Here is a 24,463-nt window from a genome sequence, read left to right as displayed (position 1 = left end):
ACATTTCGGTCTACCATTTTGAGATGTGAATAAAGTGGACCAATGGTAATTGGAAGGTTGTGATGAGACACAAAAGTAAAAACTGTAATCTATTTGCAGAAATCAGAGAGCTGCTGAAGTTTTAAAGCAGTGGAAGAATGAGATGGTCAAACTTATGTTTTATAAAAACAACTCATGTGGTAGTACATTTATACTGAAAGACAGAGAGACTACAAAATAGGAAGAAAGCTAGGATATAGTGCCAAAACTTATTTCTGGAATGTTCTGTCTCACAGTGATGGTCAACTTCTGTTTATTTCTTAAGACACACATCAAAAGTTCTTCAGGAAACAGCAGGAGTTCCCTAAGGAAAGTTAATCACTTGCTGTTATACTGTCTCATACAAAATATTTTGAAACCTTATGACAAGAGCATTTTGTTGTTATTTTTTGTGCATTTAAAATAAACATGAGTTATTGGGGGTTGAGCTAATCGTACTTCAGAAATCAAGGAAAATTATAAAAAATACTATGTAATTTCTTATATATTAAAATATGTCTTGGGTGCCTGGGTGGCTCAGTTAGTTAAGTGACTGCCTTTGCTCAAGTTATGATCCCGGAGTCCCAGTATCAAGTCCTGCATTGGGCTGCCCGCTCAGCAGGGAGTCTGGTTCTCTCTCCTACCCTCCCCCTGCTCATGCTCTCTCTCACTTTAATTTAATTAATTAATTAATTAAATTATATAAATTAAATAAAATATGTCTTATGTATTTATTCTGCTTTATTTCCACTCACCGTTTCTGTTTCCCCCATGTCCCCAAAAATAATAATTCTAACGATTTTATTATATTGTTTTATTTATATGTGTTCTTTCTGGGACATGTTAAATTTTAAATTTATATATATTTTTAAATATATATATCATATTTTAACTCAAATATATTCCTATGCTTCATTCATGTTTTATGAGCACACTGAATCTGCTTTTTCTAACCACTCCATTTTTCACAGATCTATAAATAATTTGATATACTCTCCAACTACTGGACAGATTGATTCCAACTTTCCAATGTCACAAAAATGCCACATATAATGCCATATCGAATATCCTTTAATGTGCCCTTTAAGGACCAGTGTTAGAACTTATTTGAAATATATATTGAGGAATGGAATAAATCATGCATATTCTTGACTTGAGTAAATGCTGCCGGATTGCTTTCCAGGATGACTGCTCCAAACTACATTCTCATCAGTAGTGCATGAAGTTTCTTAAATAGATACTTCCTTCTCTATATTTCTAATCTTATCAACATAAAGTAATATCCATCATTAGTTTATTCTGTATTCTTCTGGTTATAAATGAATTTCAGTATTCATATGATTTTCAGCTTTCTGAGATTCCTTTTTATAAACTGCCTATTTATTGGGTTCTAGTCTTTTCCTAGTTGATTTTCAAGAGTCCCTTGTATATTTTAATCCTTTCTCATTTCTAGGCAATAAGAGTATTTTCTCAAAATGTTACCTTCTGATAATTATTCCTATGATATGCTTTGTTTTATTGAATGGAAATTCTTAATTTTGATACATTCAAATTCATTTTTTGGTTTTTAATTTATACCTTTTGCTTTTCATGTATATAGAAATACTTTCCAACACTATGATGCAGTAATATCCTACATTGTCCACACTACTTGTAGTTTTACAGATCATCTTATTCCATCTGGGGCTCACCCCTGTATAAGGCACTCACTTGAAATTCGGTCTTATTTTTCTCCATCTTGTTTCTCAAACACCATCTAACCCAAAAGTTCTTACATTCTAGTTGGTATTGCTGGTCTATGCAAATTCTGTTGTATTTGATATATTACTCATGGGGTTGGCAACCTTACCAGGCAAGATGGAGTGAAATCCCTATAGCCTATCCTCCCTGCTCATTACAATCTCAAAGCTCAGGACATAATAACCCAAATAGCAACTACCAGAGGATGATGAAAAGTTAACAGCAGCAGGTGGATCACAGAGGAAACCACAGTCTAAACATTGTGATCCTCAAGTGGTCAAATTTCACAGTTGTTTTTCTCAATTTTTTCTCCATTTTGACATGAGGCTGGAGCTGGGTCCTAGACTGAACCATATGTGAACTCAGCCAGAACTGCAAAATAAATCCTCCTTTTTCTAGCCAAAAGATTGTAAAGGGGCCAGATGAGGTAGAGAATGTGGGAGAAATCACACCTCTTTCATTTTTCTTTTTTTTTTCCTTCTGGTATTCCCTTTTGTTTCTTCTTTCTGTGGTCACCCCATTAGAATATCTTCACAGCAGTGTTCAGGTTTTTGATCTACTGTTTGTTGGCACTCCTTTTTGTGTTTTCTTTTTCATGGACTACCCACCTGGATGATTCAAAGTCATATTCAATAATCCTTCAGAGTCAAAATTATGGATCACCATAGCCTGATCACCACATTTCAAGCCCTGTCTCTGGCTAAATATATTCTATTTAATAATACACATTATGTCTTCATGGTCTAATTCCACATGTCCCAAACTATATCCTACATCTTTAGCACACAAAGCCAATAATACTGACCAAAATATAAAGAAGACCCAAGTAATTTTACTCTTGCCACTAAAATTTTATAGCTTTATGTGTTTTAGTAAGGAAATCAGGAGGGAAGTGAGTATAGATGTAAGAGAGAAATTTGATGGAAATTCAGAGGAAAACTCCCAAAGAGGGATTTCTTTTATAGAATGTGATATTGTGAACTTTAGGGTTAAGAGTCCTGCTTCAAAGAGGAAAAAAACATATACAAAGGAGTTTTAAAGGAACAGTGGTCCTAATTTTTGCCAGATTCTTTGCAACTGATTTCTGTGAGTTAGAGATCCCTTGTACTTTTCTCAAAAGTGGTTCAGACTAAACAGTTGCTCTCTGATTTTTGGCATCTCTATTCAACTCCAGCTGTAATAACTATATAATTATAAAGCACTCTGAAATTCATCAACCTTCTGAATTCTTATAAAAATATCTATTAGTGTATTTTTTGCACTTCTAATACTTCAATCCTTAAGATTCAAGAGCTAAATGAGATGGGCCTCATTTGTGAGTTTCTCTTCCCTGAGGAATTGCAGTCCTGTGGTGCCTGAATAAAAATTATATTTTGTCCAATTTCTAGTGCCAATAACTCCATTGTTAGATGTAAATTCAATTACTCTTTGAAATCGTTTTTGCACTTAATCCAAGATTATACAAGAACTAGTCTTGTGTACTACATTTAGAAGCACTGTCACCATTTCTACAAAATAGTCATAATAAAACATTTTTGAAAGTATGAACAGTATTCACTTTACACTGTGTAGGTGATAAAAATTACGTGTTTTGATAAATATATATAAAAATATTCAGTAAATGAAGGGTTATCTTTAAGTTGCCTAGTAACATTTATTTATCTGAACATTTAAGTCCCTTACTTTTGTGCATTAATTTGTTTTTAAAGAATTAGCGTTTTCATGCTCAGATTAATTAATTTGACATCTAAGCCATTTAGCCATGTTCCTATCAGTTTAAAAATATCAATAAATAAACCTCTATCACTTGAAACGTGCACATCTATGAAATGCTTTGTATTTAAAATGCTATAGGTTATATGGTTGAATTGATGGGCTGTTCAGATTTTTCCCCTAGTTTTGCAATTCTGCTATTTACTTCAAAATGGATATTCACCCTTACATGAAGTTGTCTGCTAACTTTAATGACTTTTCCGAGAATTATGAAGAATTTCCTTCAGAAACTAACACATTTTTCATAGAAAATGGTATTATATCAGAAGTATTTATTCCTAAAGGAGCCATGGAAATATTGCATTTACACAGAAAACACACTTAGCTTACCCCATGCAACATTGTATTACAGTCCTATCTGATTAGGCATACTATTTGTCCACTTTGATATTGCCTCAGGAACTGCGGGTTGTAAAGTATGGGAATGACAAGAAATATAAGTTACATACTAGTTGGACACATTAAGTTCAGCATTTTCTCTAAGAAGTGGAAATAACATATAATATTTCCAGATTTTTTGATAGAGGAAATATTTAATGACACTTCACATTATTCTTTTCAGTTTGTCATTCATCCATCTTCCAAAATCAATTTTAAATCTTCTTGCAGCATTTTTGTGAGGGTTTGGGGGGCAGTAATATCTTCCTCAACTGGCATTCAGTTCTCAGAAATCAAGAAGTAAAATATACCTTCAAGTTACATAATATATAAGTACCATTTTACATTTTGAACTTTGAATTATTTCTAAAATGATCTTTATTCACCATGAACTTATTTCAATCCAAATCAGAAGTGGAAAAGCATGTAAGAACCTTAATATTTAAGGCTGAGACTATGAAGCTGAATTGTATTACAATGTTTTTCAAAGGTGCTCTATTGGTATCCAAGAAAGATGTGTGAATCATGAAAACAAGGGCAACAATTGCACCTCATGCTTGTCTGAAGAGTCTCTTGGAATTGAAATTGCTCTAAAAGAAATATATGCTTCCTCTTGATACAAATTCTGGTTTATTAATTGAAGATTTCTAATTAAAAAAAAAAAAACATCAAACTCCATCATGCTCTTCCAAACAGGAACCTTCTGTCTTCAAAATGAGTAAGAGTTACAGCAGTTGTTTTGATTGCTGAGTGTCCAAGGACTGAATTCTTAAGTCATTTTTATTTAAGCAGTTTCAATAATAAGCCACAGTTCTACCATGACAGAAATGCAGTCCTATGGGAAAACAAGGGTGGTCCAATTTATTCAGGGGTCAGCATCATAAATGTGTTACCATCTGTACCTAGGTGGCTCTACACATATATAGTTGTGGCAAACAGAAGCAACCATTGTTTTATTCTCCTCCTCTCCACCCCAGATATTTAGATGTGTTTTTGCAATCTTACTTCAACATAAAAATCATTTGGGGTGTTTGAAAACACACACACACACACACACACACACACACACACACACACACACACAAATATTGCTGGAGACACGCAAACCAAATGAATGAGGTTGAACAGGGGAGAAATCATGCCATGGAGTTAGGATGTTAAACAAGATCTATAAGGATTCTTAAACACACCTCAATTTTAAAAGAATAAATAAAACCAGTGATTCTAAGAATGTAGTCCCTGGACCAGAAGCATTAGCATCATCTGGGAAGTGAGAACTGTCAAATCCTAGGTTCCCTTCCTGAAACTACTGAATCAAAAACTCTAGGGTTAGGGCCTAGACTCCTGTGTTTTAATTAGCCTTCCAAGTGATTCTGATGCATACTAAAATTTGAGAACCACTGATACAGACCAAACTTAAAAAATGGGAACTACACTGAACATGTTGGCTTTCAGTGTAATGGCACCCAAGCTGTTTCTCTAGCAATAGACCTTGAATTAGTTGATAGCCTTTGTTCTCAAGTGATTTTCCAACTCCCTGAACTACATAAGGGTCTTTGTGTTGCTTTAAAATCAGTCAACCTCCTACAATTAACTTGATTTCTTTGTTTTACTTTATTTATCTCTTAATAGAGATATTGATACCCTTCCCTTTACAGAGTCAAGATACTTCACAAAATGAATTCAGCTCAAGGACCTATGATAAAAGTTTAAAGGAAGATTAAGTAACATTGTTGTAATTACTTATTAAAACTCCAGCATGCATTCATTCATATATTTGTGATTTTGATATCTTCAGTAGTAATCATTAGTTTAAAATTAATTCACTGACACGTTGTGTGTGTTTTTCAACAATGCCACTAAGTTGTTACTTTTTATCATAATAAAAATTTTGCTATTGATAGGCACAGCTTAAAATCATTGGTCTTTCAGCGTCCCCTGACATATTTTGATTGCTTATCCTACAACACACTGTTCAGGGCCATCTGACAGATGGGATATCAGACACTGAAGCCTTTATAGCTTTGCATTGAGGAAGAGAGTTATACTGGAGATTTGTAAAGGATTTGATTTAACGGTTTCTCTATGGATTTATTTATAAATTTAGTTAGGATGAATGTCAAGATCAGTATCAGGGTTCCATCTCAGGGTCAGAAGTTCTTGCTTTTAGATTAATCCTTTTTCTGATTTCACTTCCTCAAAGCAACATTTACTCAGTATGAAAAAAATCTAATAGCACCGAGAATAACTTGTTTTCTTGGTTACAGGAATAGCCAATGTCTAAGTAAGGAAGATCTAGAGTCATTAAAATCATGGCTGCTTTTATGTCACCCAGATGCTAGTACTTTCACTATAGTACTGGCCACAGACTAATTTCCTATCAATTCCAGAGGCCAGAAAACACTTGTTAAAAGATAAACTGAGGCATATTAAGTTTTTAAGAGTTTCTTTGGCCAAAAATCTATTCAAATTGGGCAGAGCCAAACTAGAAGTTTAGAAAACAGGCAGAACAAGGAAATTATTGGGCCGTAGCTTAAACATTTGCTTTATTTGAGAAAACCTAGTTGACTGATTGATTATCCTTAGGTTTTGATTTCTTAACCTTGAAGCACTTACAGGCTTAGGTTTTGGTTTGCTTACATAGACTGCTAAGGTATTAGAATCACCTCTGTCCAATGGCTTCCTTGTTTAATCAATTTAGCACTCACATAAAGACGTCTTGGTGGTTATACTGCTATCACAGTACAGCTGAAAAACCAGACATTAGGAAAAGGGATGCATAGATTCTCTCATAAATGCAGCTTGCACCTGTTAGTTTCAGTTAGGGGTTTTAGTAGATTACTTCCGCATATATGTTGCAGGCTTACTGGGTACCATAACTATATCACAGGAAATTGAGTTGGCAAGTCATCCTTGTGATGACTTCTGCCACTGAATTAAGATTGAGGATACATGATTCAAGTGTGGTGAATTAATCACAGCCTGATAAAATATCTACAGTTAGCTACCTCTAGGTACATTGTGATCGTCTAAAGAAGGGCAAAATTAAGTATTCGACTTAATGAAAAAAAATGGCTACACAGGGAGAATCACTTTCCTAAGTATGAGTCCAACCTGAGGGTTCAAATCTTTGATCCACCATTTAAGAATTGGTCGAGTTGGGCAATTTATATAATCTCTAACCTCTTATCCAAGTACAATTATTTAAAAAGAGCATTTCTTTATAGTAATTTTTTATGATGTCCTTCCACTTTTTCAATACAAGTACACAAAAGAAGTTATATTCCATATCTACATAAAATAAATATTTTAACATTATGTATTAGTTAGAATTACTTATATAAATATCCTGTTAGTTATCCATCTACATCACATGATTCTATTCACTCTTTTCATCTCAGACAGTTGGGCTTCTTTCTATACTGTTATCTTTCTGTGTAAAGACACTAAATACTTTCTTCATATTCCCTCATTCTTTAATCAGCCCCTGCTCTGGAAGACAGAGTTTTAAATTTCTCCTTGTTGGCTTTTGTTTGAATAATTTCACTCCAGGTTCTAGATGTGGTGATACTGCATTCTAAATTGTTTTAATCATATATATTCAGTGTATGATCTACTATATAGATTTCATTACTTTTTTCTTGTTGATAAAATTTTTCTTGTTTTTTTTAAAGACTGATTCTTACATTTTACACCTGAAATTTGTAAAAATGTCTTAAAATAGTTGTGCAGATTTCTCCCATTCCAAATACTCCCATTCTGGTAAGATGTATAGGATCTGTCAATTCAAATCAGAAAACACAAATTTATATCTATTGGCAAGCAAGGTTGGACTTGAGTGACTTGACTGTCCTATTCTGATTAATAGTACTATTAAGTCTCTTTAGACTTTGAATAATAAAGCAAGAGAAGGTCATTCATTTAAGTGATTAACAGGTGAAAGGAAGTAGCAATTGTGAAGCACCTATTCAAAGAAAGGCAACGTGCAACAGGGGTATATAAAGTTGTCTAAAATCCCAGTCCCACTCCAAAGACACAGAAAGCTATAGAGTGATACATAAATAACTGTAATATACTAAGAAGCTGCAGAACACCAATGAAGTGTAAGATATTTTAAGCAGAGACATCTAAGCACAAGTCCCATTTGCATCATTTACTAGTTGTGAGACTTGGCAAGTTACAGAGATTCTAAAATCCTCATTTTCTCATCTAGCGTATGATCATAAATAATAACTGCCAGATTTTCCATAAATTTGGCTATTAATAAAAGGTGTCACCAATGGGAAAAATGTCATGAAAGTTCTATGAACTTGGAAAAAGGCAAATATACAGAAATAGATAAAATTTGAAGAATTAAAATAGCATGTTTCAAACATCTCAAATTCTGGAGAAGACTGAAAAATATCAGTAAATAAAGGTTTGGGAACTATTACAGATTTTTAAAGGTACTAATATTCACTAAAAGCATGCAAAATACTAAATATTGTTTAGTTAAAATTTATATAGTAAATTTGCATAGAAATGCACAGTAATAATAAAGCACCAAGTATCGTGATGGTGGGTACCTCTCAGGAAGAGAGAGGAATTTTAGCATTTATGCATTTTTTCTTAAAGTAAAGGGTAAATAAGTGGATGTTTGTCTTATTATTCTTACCATTTATGCATTATACAAAATATTTAATATTAAAAATAGTAAATTCTAATTTTAAAAATAGGATTGTTAGTGAAAGACAACTATGAATTTCACAATGACAATGAGGGGTATCAAAACCAAGCATGTAAGTATAGTATCGAGATATATATCCTGGTTAGCTGAATGTGCTATTTTTTTTTTAAGTTTTCATTTAGATTCCAGTTACTATACAGTGTAATTTAGTTTCAGATGTACAATACAGTGATTGAACACTTCCATACAACACCTGGGGCTCATCACAAGTGCACTCCTTAATCCCCACCACCTATTTCACCCTTCCTGCCACCAGCTCCCCTCTGGTAACCACCTGTCTGTCCTCTACAGTTAAAAATCTCTTTCTTGGTTTGCCTCTCTCTCTTTTTTCCCCACAACAGTTGTTTTGTTTCTTAAATTCCAGATGAGTGAAATCATATGGTATTCATCTTTCTCTGACTGATTGCTAATGATTCTTAATCAATTAAATATATTACTTATTAAAGTATGTATCAATAAGTACCCCAGGAAAGTGAGGCTTTTATAATGTGGGTGAGAAGCTCTGATAGTACTCCTTACTTTCAACATGATTCACGTTGTGCAAAATCTAACATATAGTTAAGGAGGGTGAGGTTCTGCTGAGAGACCTCTTCTGGGATGCAAACTTCTCTCTGAGTCTTTACACGGTGGGAGGGACCAGGAAGCCCTGTGGGATCTCTTGCATAAGAGTACTAATTCCTGGGCCGCTGGGTGGCTCAGTCAGTTAAGCATCTGATCCTTGATTTTGGCTCAGGTCACGATCTCATGGGCGGTTGAGATCAAGCCCCATTTTGGACTCTGTGCTCAGTGTGGAGTCTACTGGAGACTCTCTCCCTCTGCTCCTCCCCCCACTTACACTCTCTCTCTCTCTCTCTCTCTAAGAATAAACAGATAAATCTTAAAAAAAAAAACACTAATTCCATTTATAAGGGCTTCACCCTTAAAACCTATTCAACCTCCCAAAGGCTCCATCTCCTAACATCATTACATTGAGTGATCACATTAGGATTCCAAAATGTGAATTTTGGGGGGACACAAACATTCATACCATAGCATTCTCTATTGTTCTATAGCACAAGAACACCTTTTAAGAGTGAAAAGAATGCACCAATTGCTCACTGGGTTTGGTCGGTAACTGTTCACAGTAATTGTCTGCGAAAGCCAGTTGCCCAATAGCTGATAACATGAGGTCCATGGCTAACTGGAGTTCCACCTTAGAAAATGAGGAGCAATCCCCGCTCCCATGGGTAGCTAAGCTTGACATAGCCTCTCCCAGTGACAGAATGGGGACTCTTCATCCTGGTAATTCACTCACTGCAATGCAAAGAAAATGTAAGGGTCATCTTTTTTTTTTTTTTTTAACAATCCTGCCTTGAATCACAAACTCTATGCCCTAAAGGCTCTCAAATCATTGTGACACTTTTCTTCTACAGTGTTTAATCTTAGCTTACAAATATTTGTTCAGCTTCTATTTTATTTATCTTCTGTTGTATTAAATGCTGCATTACATGGACTGAAGTCAGAGTCTAATGTCTAGTTCAGTGTGATGATTGACTGCCTTTTGTTGTACTGATGCATAAAATAAAAGTGTCCAGTATTCAAAAACCACTTCATTCTGTAGAATTCTTTGTTCCACAGAAATATATGTATGTGTTAGAATAAGTTTTCTCTATGGATCAATCATTCTAGCTCTACTATCAGAAATATTTTACATTATTAATATTTATTTAGTTTTAAATTTATAGGATCAAACTATAGATATTACAGAAGCATAACTATAGTACAGAAGACAATATTTTAAAAATTTAAACTTTGTGAATTAAAAGTAAAAATACAGATGACAAAAAAGCATATAGAGGACAGAACAAAGGAGACTGGCAGAAATGAGTAGGAAGAAGCTATAGAGGGGCACTGTTGTTGCAGGATTTTTTTCTCCACCGGTGCCCTCAGTTCTTGGTCACACCACTTCAAAGAATGGAGAGGTAGACCAGACAGAATGGCGGGCAGCAAAGCAAGGTTTATTGAGCAATAGCAAAGTGATAGCACAAAGCTCCCAAGGAAAGAGGGGACCCAAGAGGGTTGCCACCAGAGTTTATCAGTCTAGGGGTTTTTATGGGCTTTGTTGGTGGGCTCTTTTAATCTGATTAGCCCTCCCTGCACCTGTTATCCAATCAGGTTTTGTCACCTGTCATATGGGAAAGGGTGGAGGGCTTTTTCCAGGGTGGTATAAAATGCTTTTAAGGTGGTTTCCATTTAGCGGGGATGGGGGGTTGGGGGGGTGGCCCTAGCCCCTGCCTGCCTGCCTCCCAGCTATCCTTCATCAGCACTACTTTCCTTTACCTAGAATGGTCAAAATACTTAAAAATTTGATTTATCAAGAAATGCAGATTTGGTATAGCATTTAAAGTTTAAATGGCAACCAGCAAAAGGTTCTGCATGAACTGTTTGGTATTAAGAGGGAAGGGAGTTGAGATATTTTGAGAAAATTTTTGATCTTTCATAAGGCTATTCAGAAGAATCTGTCTAAAAATTGCAATTAAAAAAGGAAGGATGAGTTTGAAATTTCCTGTAATGGTGGTATCAAGAGTCCAAAAAAAAAAAAAAAAAGAGAGAGAGAGAGAGAGAGAGAGATGAAAATAAATGTCTTTTGAATTGAACTAGAGACTTAAGATAAGGCAGTAAAAGTAAAGTTTTTTACAAAATTGTAACACTTTTATACAGTTAATTTTTTTTTAAATTGTGCACATATTATTATTAGTAGTAGTAGTATTTTAAATTTAGTCACTCTGTAATACAGTGCTAAATTAGGTTCTTGGACCTAAAGTCCAACATGGAGGGAAGGGTTTCCCCCGACCCCAACAAACAATTCTGGCACTATCTGATGTGAGATCCTCAAGTCCAATGGTCAAGAAAGAATTCTTGAGAAGTTTTCAGCACAAAAAAAGAAAAGGTGACTTTATTAAAGCACAGGAACAGGACCTGTAGGTAGAAAAAGCTGCATTATAAGTGTGAGGAGTGATTGATGATATAGGGTTTTCTATCCTACGGAAGGGAAGGTGATATTAGGGCTCCAGGAAATTGAGTCTATAGGTTCCTGGAGGTCTGGCTATTATTAAGATTGTGTTTTTCTTGTAAATAATTAAGACAGTGACAAACTGATGGAGTTTCATGTCCTTCATGACTATCATCTTTATCAGTTGACCATTGGCTTTTTCCTTCCTTTGTTCTTGGGCAGTCATGAGTTCGTGAGGGGGTGGGGTGTGTTGAGAGTCAGTTTGCCTTTTGCCCTCCGCATTCAAATTCTAGTCCCTCTACCCTCCAGGGAAATCATGGCGTGGGACTGAAAGTTCTAACCCTCTACTCACCTGGTTGGTTCTCCCAGCAAGGTGGGGTCAAAAATATATTTTATTAACATAACAAAGGATACCTTTGTTTCTCTCAACACTTAAGAAATTCCAGGGGTTTTAGGAGCTCTGTACCAGAAATGGGAGACTAAATATATTTCTTATAACACTACAAACGTCATTCCAAGAAAATAAATTAAAAATATACTATTTTTTTTTCTTTTAAGCAAAAACCCTCAGCAATTGTGCTACAGTGTGGAACCTTGCGGCAGATTTCAGTGGTTTGCTATGTTCATTCCATTCCCGAGAAATGTTCTGTTATCATTAAATAAACATATGTGGGAAAGAAGAGAATATTTATACACATATTTTTGCATATTTTAAAAGTCAACACTATATATCCTATTGAATATAATGTAAATCTACCAGTTGCATTTTACTTTAAACAATGATTTATTATGTGTTTATAAAATATGGGAAACTAGAAAAATAATCATATTTTATTCTAAAATTAGTGACACTGGCAGAAAGACAGAGGTTTACTATAACTGCAAATAAAATGTGTCCTCATTATGCAAAAGTAAGTTAAGTGTGTCTTGATTTAGAAAATGTGCAAAATTAAACTTAATGTGCTCTTGAATAACAGTGGTCTTCCTTTTCATATCAGAAATAGAATCTTACATTATTCCAGAGACCAGATTATCATATTTTTTTTCTTCCAAATAATTTCTTTGTTGTTGTTGTCCTTTGACATCAATTCACTGAAATACAAAGTAACTATCATTTATGGAGCTCCCACAGTCAAGATGAAATATAGTTGTTTTGCTTTTCATTAGAAATTTCCATAAAAAGTGCCTTTTAAGACAATGAATTAATATGCTTTCTCAATGTGATACTGTCAATTTAGGATCAGAATTTGTTACTTTTAATATTTATATATATATATACACGTATGTATATATATATATTTTTTACTGCAGTATCCATTTTCTAAATACACTATTTTTATGAGTTTCCATTAAAACAGTAATAATGATCCTAAATAGAACACAAGTTTATAGTGTTTGAAAGACATTAACTGTATAGACAGAAGAGAGCACTTTGATTTTAGACTCTTGCTAATTTACTCAAACTGTCAGCTCCTCCTTTCCATAAAGTGGTTCCAGCTTGACCATGAGTAAAAGAAACTGACAGCATGGCCAGTACTTCGTGTCAAAATCACACTTTGTGTCATCACAAAATGGCACTTTTTTCACACTCTTTTTTTGTATTGATTTGGCAAGGAAACACTATAATCTTTGCATGTTTTGTCTCATTTTTTCTGTGTGTCTAAGGTCATACTGAAGCAGAGAATTACACGTTACGTCAATTCTTTGGCAAACATTTTAATGAATTTTTAGTAATTCTTCACATTTTATAGGCATATTAGGAAAGAAACTGGATTGCTACTTAACTAAAAATAAAAACTTGCTAAGGATCACAGATACAGTAAACAAAACTATTTACATAAAATTCCTCAAAAAAACTGCTGTAACAAAATTAAATAATGCCCTTATTTTTGATACACCCAAGATTGTCTCCTCACATCCAACTTTTGGCCCATCTCTCAAATTCTGTCTAACACAATCTTTCCGACTCTGTATTTTCTCCCAGTCTTGGTCTCACCTCTCTTTTGCCCTGGTCTTTGCTATTCCCACTTTGGGTCACCTACTTATTCTCCAAAATCCAACTCTCTTTAATCCTATACAAACTAGCAATGTGTAAACCCTCTCTCAATACACTTGAGCTGCTGTGTACATAAGTACACTGTTTTTATATATGATTAACTGTTACTGTGAAAAGTCACATACTTGTGCAAAGCGATGCCAATAAAAAACCTGACCCCACTTCCATTGTGCTTCTATCCCTTCTGCCATCCCTTTATGAAGCTTTCATCATCGCATGGTTACTGTGCATTTTCCCAACTTTTATCAGGTTAATAAAGTTTCTTAGTCAGTGCCTATAACTTACTCTCAACAAATGGTATTATTTCTTTGTATTTGTTTTACTTAGAAAACTAAATGCACCTAATATATTCTACTTTGATAACTTGTCCACTCACTTTACACATGTATCTATTTGTATTTCTACCCCATTTTTATGTCCTCTCCTCATGTAGCCCAGAATGGTTTTTATTCACACTTTGATCCTTCATTCCACCTTTATTCTTCTCTTCCAGATTTCTATTCTATCAATTACGTCTTTTTCTCTCATAAATTTTCAAACATTTTTTTCAAACCTTTTAATTATTTACTGGCTCCCTTCCTAATGCCTACAAATAACCTCAAGTCTTTCTCATATTAGAAATCAATAAGCAGCAAAAATATAATATAAAACAAACCTCAGATATTTTGACCTTGGTTTCCGTGTCTCCTACAATATCTTCATTCAAATAGCCATTACACATACTTGTCCTTAATTTTTTTTTCTAATAAACCTTGCCTCCTTCAATCTATTACATTTGCCACTATCTAACTCATTGACAAATCAGTGGTTCTCCTTAAAATCGGAACTTTCTCCTGTATTTGACTGTGTTGTGGTTCACAATCTTAACAATTCTCATTCCTGTGGCTTCGTTGACATGACAGAGCAATATTCTCTTCATTCCTCTCCAGAATGTACGACTCTTCCTTTGCTCTACTACCTCCATCCATCCCTTACATATTTGCTGACCTCCTGGATTACCTTCTCTTTCCTTCTGCTTTTTTAATGTTATGTAATCTCTCTGCTTGATCTCCACCACTTTTGTGTCTGTAAGAAATGTTAAAGAGAGGATTCCCATTATGAATCTGATAAATGTGTTCTAAATCCGAAATAAAACGTTTCAATGATTTCACATTATAACCTGCAGTGCTTTGTGGTTAAGATACCCCTTCAAGAATGAAAAGGCTAATTGTGGTCAGCAACATTCTAAGCTGACCCCTAAGATACTTCCTTTCTTCTGGTGTAAACACCCTGTATAATTCCACTAACTTTGGATGGAACCTATAAAGATGAGATATTGTTTCGTAACTCATCATATTATGTTATGTGGCAAAAAAGGAGATTATTTTGGGTCTAATCTAATCAAGTAAGACCTTTAAAAGTAAAATATTTTCTCCAGCTGCTCATACAGCAAAATTCAGATAAACATACTCCTACTGCCCTGGAAGAATGCAATAGCTATTCACGAACTATCTATGGGACCATGGGGGAGGGAGTGCAGGTGGATTCTAAGAGCTGAAAACAGCTTTTGGCTGACAGCTGGAAAGAAAGTAGGAGGCCCAGTCATGTTACTATAAGAAACCGAATTCTGCCAACCACGTGAATGAGCTTGAAAGAGGATCCCAAATTCTAGATGAGAACACAGCTTGATCAACATCTTGACTGCAGTCTGTGAGACTCTGAAGAAAGGCTCCAGATAAGCCATGCCCAGACTCCTGAACCACAGAAACTGTGGGATAATATGTGTTGATACAACTTCTTAAGTTGTGGTAATTTGTTACACAGCAATAGAAAATGAATAAACTAATGAATCTGTTCTGCTATTTTATTCTATTCAACCAGTCTGTGTCTTCTTCTCTAAGGCACTCTGTCCAGTAGAATTTTCTGTAATGATGGTAAGTTCCATATATGAGGGATCTAATAGAGTACTACCAGCCACAAATGGCTATTGAGCATTTGAAGTATAGCCAGTGGAACTGAGAAATTGAATTTTTAAATTTTATTTTTGGATAAATTCAAATAGCCACATATGTCTAGTGACTACTCTATTGGACAGAACAGTTAAGGTGTGATGCTGATATATTTACCCCTTCCTTTCCCAACATGCTGAAAATATATACTTTCTTTCCATCATTATTAATCTCAAAGAAGGGAGCTCCATTCTCAGGAATTTGCTGTATCAAAGAACACAGAGCTATCAGGGGTGAGAGCAAGAAAGGAAGATTGGCATCCCATACCCTGTTTCTTATGGAACATCTTAGCTGAGCTGACTTTTCTGTCCATTTGAGTAGAGAGAGTAAACAATGAAGGACTCATGTTAGAATGGAGAAGACATGAATCAGTAAAGCTCATATTCCTACATTTTCACCCACCAAGGAATTTATTTTGGGCCAAAGGAAAGGTAACTGTAACTGAAGTATATTATTGAAAGCCCACTCAACAGAAGGACTTGTCAGCAATGATATCCCTAAGCGCAAGAAGCTGCAGTGTGTACCACCAGTAAATGCTTCACACATCCAGAACACCATGGTGCAGCTCTGAATTGGATAATATCATTCGGAATGAACTGTTCTGTGATTGGGGATCTTTGTCACTAGGAGAGCGTATAGAGCAGGGCAAAGTACAAATCAATAGGAAAGAAGAAGGCATTCAAATTAGCTTGGAGAGGGGGATGTCTGGTCATTTTTGTGGTATGATCAGTGTTGTTGCATTTATCTGTGCTCAGTCATGATTACAGAGGGGTCTTGTTTTTGTCTCACTCCATCACTGTCACAGAATGACCTTGTCTGATATTGGTGTTCTGTGAAATGGTTTTGTTCAGCAGAGGAATTCTATGGCCTAGCTGTTACTGCATGGTCAGCTCTCAGTTGACAGCTGAGGGGCTACTTCTTTTCCTTCTCAAAGGCAGTAATTGGATAAAAATAAAAACTTTGAGTTTGTACATCACTGATTTCAGAAGGGTCAATAAACTGATGATGTGCTGACAATACACATTTTTCATTTCTACCCAGGCCTCTCACCCAAACTTCTGATTCATGCCCACAGCTGTGTCCTTCAAATCTTCAATTAGATGTCCCACTGCACTTTCAAATCAGCATGTCCAAAAATGTTCTCAGGATCTATGCCTCAAACCTATTTCTCTTCCTGAATTATCTGTCTCTGCTATAGGTACCAATTTATGTTAAGCAAGAATCTCATGTCACATTCTTTATAAAAAAATCACTCAACCTATCACATTATTCACCAGTTCAGCCAATTTCAATTCCTATGGACTTTGCAACCTACCATACCTTTTTAGAACTAATCCTTATTCCATGGTTCATGGATAGGAAGAATCAATATTGTCAAGATGTCAGTTCTTCCCAACTTGATCTATGGATTCAATGCATCCCAAACAAAATCCCAGCAAGTTATTTGTGGATATTAACAAACTGATTCTAAAGTTTATATGAAGAGGCAAAAGACTCAGAAGGAGCCCACTCAATCCTGAAGGAGAAGAATAGTTAGAGGACTGACAACACTCAACTTCAAGACTTACCATAAAGGCAGTGTACCACTTCAAGGCAGTGTTGTCTTGGTGAAAGAACAGATGAATAGATCATTGGAACACAATAGAAAGCCTAGAAATAAACCCACATAAGTATACTCAACTCATCTTTGACAAATGAGCAAAGGCAATACAATGGAGCAGACAGTCTCTTCAACAAATCGTACTGGAACAACTAGATATTCACATGCAATCATCATCATCATCATCATCATCATCATCATCATTATCTAGATATAGACCTTACACCCTTCAATTAACTAAAAATGGATCACATACCTAAATGTAAAATGCAAAATTATAAAACACCTAGAAGATAATATTGGAGAAAAGCTAGATGACCTTGAATATGGCAATGACTCATTAGATACAACAGCAAAATCTCAATCCAATAGAGAAATAATTGACAAGCTAGACTCTACTAAAATTAAAAACTTCTGCTCTGTGAAAGAGAATGTCAAGAGAATGAAAAGATAAGCCACAGACTATGAGAAAATATTTGCAAAAGACACATCTGATAAAGGACTGTTATCTAAAATATACAAAACACTCTTAATATTCAACAATAAGAAAACAACTCAATTACAAAATGGGGCAGAGACCTTAACAGAAACCTCACCAAAGAAGAGAGGCAGATGGAAAATAAGCATATGAAAAGATGTTTTGCATCATATGTTATCATAGAAATTCAAATTAAAACAATGAGATACTATTGTACACCTCTTAGAATGGCCAAAATCTGGAACACTGACAACACCAAATACGAACAAATACGTGGAGAAGAGAAACTCTCATACAGTGCTCGTGAGGATACAAAATAGAACAGCCACATTGGAAGATATTTTGGCAGTTTCTTATAAAACTAAATATGCTTTTATCCTATGATCCAGCGATCATGTACCTTGGTATTTACCCAAAGGAGGTGAAGACTTATGTGCACACAGAAATCTGCACACTGATGTTTATAGTAGCTTTAGGCATAATTGCTAAAACTTGGAAGTCACCAGAATGTCCTTCAGTAAGTGAATGGATAAATAAATTGTAATATATTCAGACAATGGAATATCATTCATTGCTAAAAAGAAATGAGGTATCAAGGCAGGAGAAGACACAGAGAACCTTAAATGCATATTATAAGGGAAAGAATCAATCTGAAAAGGCTATATACTGTATGGTTCCAACTATATGACATTCTGGAAAAGGCAAAACTATGGAGGCAGTAAAAAGATCAGTGGTTGCCAGAGGTTGGGGGAAGGTTGGGATAAATAGGCAGAGCACAGTGGATTTTTAGGGCAGTGAAAATACTCGGTATAATGTTATAATGATGGATACATGTCATTAAACCCACAGAATGTACATCAATAGTGAACCCTAATGTAAACTGTAGACTTTGGGTGAAAATGTGTCACTATAGATTCATCAACTGTAAGAAACATTACCACTCTGGTGGAGAATTTGACTAATGGGGTAGGCTACACACGTATAAAGGAAGGGGACATGCTGGGAATCATTCTACCTTCCCTTCAATTTTACTGTGTGCCTAAAACTGCTCTACAAAACCTATTCCTGAGATATATGCAGGAAAATGGTATTTGAATACACATCTGCATTTGGAAGAGAAGGGCAGGTGTACTAGGCAAGATCTGTTACTGGGATAGAGGGGATTCCAATGACCGCTGACTTGGGCTCCCACGTTCCCTGACAGTCTTGACAAAGCTACTTTAGAATCTGCAGCCGTCTAGATCCCTTCCACCCAGACTTCAGTCCCCCTTCCCTTCAGAGCATGTCAGACTGACATCAGAATCTGAAGACTTCCCATCTTTTTCTGGATCCCTCAGCATTTTCTCTCAACAGGCATCTTCCCTGCGGGGGAATATCTTCGCACATTTGGTCCCCTTTTGGTGTCTGCTGTGTGGAGGATGTGGACTAACAATGGGGATGTATATATCATCTTCACAGATTTGTTCTTGGCATTGTAATGAGACAATATGTGAACCGACTGACATAGTGCCTTGCATTTACAGGACATACGTAAATGTAGCCATTAATAATAACTGCAGTTGTAGTAACAGTCATTTTAACACTTTCTTGGTTGAGATCTGTTTCTAGGACATTCCAATAAACTAATCCTTCCGCCTTTTGTCTTATTTCCCTCAAAGTTATCCTCCACAATAACTTCTAAGATGATCTGTCTAAATAGACCATTTACCCATGCTACTGAGTGCCTTAGCAGCTGTTAGTAATTTTCATAGTTTCTATATTGCATGAAATCGTAACAGAGAATTTGGATTGTGCCTAATATTTTACTTGGGGAATAAAAAACAAGCCCTATCAGCACACAGGCTATAATCCATGATCCTTCATGGATTGAAGGCGTCCTAAAAGAGGCGTCATAAAAGATGCCTCTTTCTGACCATAAATCATCTTGGCCCCATTTCCTGCCACCCTCAAATCATACGTAAGCAATACCACTTAAGCAAGTAACCACCCTGCAGCACATGCTTTCTCTAGACTCCTTAACTTTTCTTAAGGTTTCACTCTTGTCGAATAAGTTCTATTCAACCTCTCAAGCCATAGCTCTATTAGTCAGCTTTTCTTAGTGGCCATGGTTGGGATCTTCTCACACAACAAACTATATAAATAATATCTCTAACATTGCATTCAGTGTTTTCTACTGTTTTCCTTTACAAGCCCAGTTTGTTGACAAGGATGTCAGATCTTTGAAGATACATATTTAACATATCCATCATATTTCTTGGCATTTTCCTTGCCTGCCGCGGAGTCCATTTCCAAGTGTGGTAGTTCAACACGTAAGTAGAAAGGCACCTAGTTTTACATTTACCCAATTTTATACAAATACAAAATTTAATGAGTTTTGAGTAATGAGTACATAAAATTGTACTTTGAGATAACACAAAATCAAAACACACCTCCTCCTTTAAAAAAAATTTCCTACTTTTCCAATGACTCATATTCCTAAGCAATTTAATATCATTGCATCTTTTGGGAATTTCAAAATTCTCGTTTTATGGGTTGACTGAGTTCATCTGTTTCTATATGTATTTCTACCTTCATGTTTAATTTTCTTGGCATGAACATGAATATGTAACAAAGAACCATCCGAACATGCCTCATTTGTATTATTATTATTTTTTATAATGGTATTTTTCTTTTGAGACTAGGGGTACTAGGGGTAATGTTTTTAACAGTGTGAACAAAAGTTCATAGGATAGCATGAGTCTATTAAAACAAATATTTATCAGAATGAAGATAAGTCAGTTCACACTCATTTATTTTTTAGCCTTAACAGAAGTAACTGACAATCAAATATAACTATTTTTATTCATATAAATATTTAGTTCATAGTTATCATTAGTTTTCATAGAAACATTCCTAGGAAGAGTTGCCAAATGACAAAAAAAAAAAAGAAAGGAAAAACAAACAAAACCTAAACAAGAATTCTTATGAAGTAAGAGAATGTTATCTATAACCTGTGACCCCTAATTTTTTCCAGACAATTTGAAAAGTCTTGGAGAACATGAATTCCCTAATTAATGTTCCTTAATAAAAAAGCATCAGAGTAGAGGAAATGACATTCTATAAACTAAAAATTTCAGGGAATACATAATGCCAGTAACAACGATGATCATGTGAAGGCCTTATTTTCTAAGCATAGAGCACCCCAAGTCTTCATCTTTGCTCTACCATTATAATGAATGATGTATTTGTACTGATGTATTGGTTTATATACTGCATTCAGTTCATCTTCTTATTAAAAGCACTCAATTTGGAAGATGTTTTGGAGAGAGAAAATGTCAGTTTGGACCATACATTAGAAGGAATATATTTAATTCCTAAGAATCAAAATTTTATCTTGTGTATATTATATGAATAGCAACTAGATAAATAACCATACCAAAAATTTTTTAAGGTCAGCCTCTTTTTCAGGAAAAGAGTGAGTTAATTCAAAATTACCTAAAATATAATCATGATTCATTTCTTATCTGTGCCTTTATCAGATAAGCAAAAATACTTTTTTTCTGAATGGAACTATCTATGCAAATTTTATATATTTCCTGAGTCCAAAATGACCTAAATATTAAGACTAAGAATTTGTCTGTTCTGAACTCTGATGCTATGTGATCATGCATATTATTTACAAAAGCCAGCTTTTTCATGGCATTTTTTAGATATATATTATATTCTGGAAATGAAATGTTGCTCATCTAATGGATTTTTTGAGTGACTAGGAAGGTTCTATTTCAGGGCAATCATTTTTACACATTATATTATCAAATAAAATTATACTGTAAGTTTCTATAGGACAATGATGATATATTTATAGCTTTGAAAAACTCTCCAGCCTCTAGCCAAGATCTAGCTAAAAACAAAACAAACAGAAATCTCCAAATAGCTCTTGTGGTCCCACACTAAAATAATAAAGGAAAACCATTTTTAATGTTACTACATTATTCAAGGTATTCAACATAAACATATCAATATGCATTTAAATTCCAATGTGCATTGAAACCTTATGATTTTTATATTTTTAAAATAAAATGTAGATAATGTACACACTAATATGTTCTGAGCCAAAAGATAAGGTATTAAAATAATTTATATATTAAAATAGAATAAATAATTCTATATTATCAAAAATATCTGTAAATATCATAAAATTAGGAGTGGTTCTTTTCCAAGTCTCAGAAAGAGTCCTAGTATTAAATTTTTAGCACATATATAATCTCACTGAATACTTTCAGGAAAAATATGTAATTTATACATATGAATAAATATTTATGAATACATTCTCTGTGCTACAGTAAATAGCCAAAGATTATGCCCAACATGATTTGGCCTGTCAGAAACCTCAGGACATATTAACTTAAAAAAAGGAATGTATTTTGGTAGCTTATACTCATAAAGTTATTTTTTAAATTCATAAAATAATACAGAATCCCCTTCATGTAGTCAGTGCAGTTATTGCCAACAAACTATTTCAAAAATTGTTGAATATAGGATCTTACTTGATATGATTTAAATATTGGTTGTGAATAAAGTTGTCAAATCTTTCTTGTTTTGAGCATCAGAAGTGTTTGCTCTAAGACACAGACTACTTTTTTCTTCCAAAAAAATGGTTTAGACAATCAGTGCTACTGTTATTGAGAGCCATTGATTAAAAAGTACAGTAAACATAATTCTCTATTTGAGAATTTAAATATTCAAAACATTCCACATATATTACTGAAGTATGAAATAGTGAATTTCTTACCTTTCCTTCTATCATGTGCTGATCCAAAATTTAATTAGATTTCTAAAATAGAAAATAAGGGGAAAACATCAATACTAATCAAGTGAAAAATCAAAATGTACTCTAAGCTGCAAACAAGTTTTGCACATAATAACCATTATTAAATATAAGATTTCCAATTCAATGAATTATTTTTCCTTTAATTTCTTCCTAACTATCCAAGACTCTGATATATATAAATAATAGAAATTTCAAATAAGCAATTCTATGAGAGTGTATAATAAATGTTTGGCATAACCTACCACTCAGGTAAATATTGAACAGTAAGATTTTGGACTTTTCATTAAATTCATGGTCAAAGATATTTTGTAAGCAGAAATGTTAGATAGATATACTATATAAATAACATACACGCATACATACATACATAGCTAGACCGATTTTGCTTTTGATAATAACCATCTAGACAATTAAAAAAAAAAAAACCTTTTTGGTAACAAACTAGAAAATTTGTAACAGGATTCAAAAATATGTATCTCAAGTTCTAATCTAGAAGTTTGAAGAAACCCAGAAATATGAAAAAAGATTTGTAATGTTTTTCTCCCAGGATTCTCTAACAGTTCAGAAAGAGAGCTGACAGAGTAAGAATCAGAGGAGAGAGTTTGAGAGATGGATAGCCCCAAGGGATTAGATTCTAAGAGGAGCAAAGTTGAGGTTCATGAGTTGAGAAAAATATATATTAATGGCTTGATAATCTTCCTACCCAGGCTTTGAGTTTAGACTCCAGCAAACAACGCTATTGCTAAAGGGTTAACCGAAATCCGACATGTCCATACAGGAAGTAAGTCCAGCTTTGAATCATTTCAATCTGTATAATTGGATTAAAGTGACCCAGCTTTATCAGAATAAGAAATAAATCTTCTGTTGAGGGAGATAACACCATTCTACACCTCCATTTTTTCATAAGAGTTGACATTTGGTCGAAAGAAAAGCATGCATATATGAAAACAAGATAAGATTATACAAACATAAGAGAAATAACAGAATAGAAATGGATCCATTGAGAGCCAAAAAATGAAGCGTTGAAATACAGACTTTAAAATAGCTATGCCCACTATAAAAGACAGTATTGTAATCTAGGTCAAGGAATAGAAAGCAAACCAATCTGAAGAAAAACATAAATACAAATAGGGAAACTGAAAAATACAATAACTGAAATTAGTGGCTCAATGGGTGAGTTTAACAGCCAACTAGACACAGTTAAATAAAATTGTTAAGCTGGTAATTAGGTGGAAGAACATAACCAGAATGAACTACAGAGAGACAAAAATAATATAAAAAATGTAAAAATGAAAATAAGAGATCAAGGGGATGTACTGCAAGCATCTCAGAAAGAATTGTAGTACCAGATGGAGAGGAATGAAGTGGGACATAAGCAGTATTTGAAAAGATGTCTTCTAATTTTCCAAAACTGATACAAGAAATCAAACAACAGAAAATCTTATGACTATTTTGAAGCCAAAAATCTACTTCCTTGAAATTTATAATCAATATCTGCCTTCTGGGTCCTCCTCAAATAGATCCTATCATGACACAAATGGAATGCAAAACCCCAACCACTGTTTAAGAGGTGGTGTGAGGTTTGGGGATTAGACTACCAAGTAGTCAAAGACTGGTGGCATCCTTTCTGTGTGTCTAGTAAATATATTTATTTGAATCTAATGTGTTCAATATTCACCTCTGAAAAGACTTTGTGGTCATTTCTCTTCATTGTGACTTTAAAAATTGTTAAAATCAGTCCAATGGACTAAAGTGGCTCTGACTGACCGTACAGCTGTGAGGGACAATGAAGAGTCTAAGTAGGAATCTTAATGAAAAAGAGGAACACTTGGTGCCTGTATTTGTTTTTTATTGCTGGAACAAATTTAGCATCTTAAAACAATACACATGTATCACCTCAGTTC

At 34.4% G+C, this 24,463-nt stretch overlaps 1 long non-coding RNA gene across 2 annotated transcripts in view; it reads right to left on the bottom strand.

Annotated features, from left to right (window-relative positions):
* Positions 1-17,252: 17,252 nt before the first annotated feature.
* Positions 17,253-24,463, bottom strand: part of LOC113932859 — a 198,108-nt gene continuing 190,897 nt past the window's right edge. Inside the window, exons 3-4 of one of the 2 annotated variants that reach the window (XR_003523149.2) lie at positions 22,521-22,562; positions 17,253-17,321 (exon numbers count right to left, since the gene is read on the bottom strand). This is a non-coding gene — a long non-coding RNA (uncharacterized LOC113932859). The remainder of the gene's footprint in view (positions 17,322-22,520; positions 22,563-24,463) is intronic. The other variant, XR_003523148.1, reaches the window with a different exon arrangement.

The sequence above is a fragment of the Zalophus californianus genome, chromosome 10 (assembly GCF_009762305.2).
Source record: "Zalophus californianus isolate mZalCal1 chromosome 10, mZalCal1.pri.v2, whole genome shotgun sequence".
Lineage (NCBI taxonomy): Eukaryota > Metazoa > Chordata > Mammalia > Carnivora > Otariidae > Zalophus > Zalophus californianus.
This window is presented reverse-complemented; position numbering and strand designations above follow the sequence as displayed.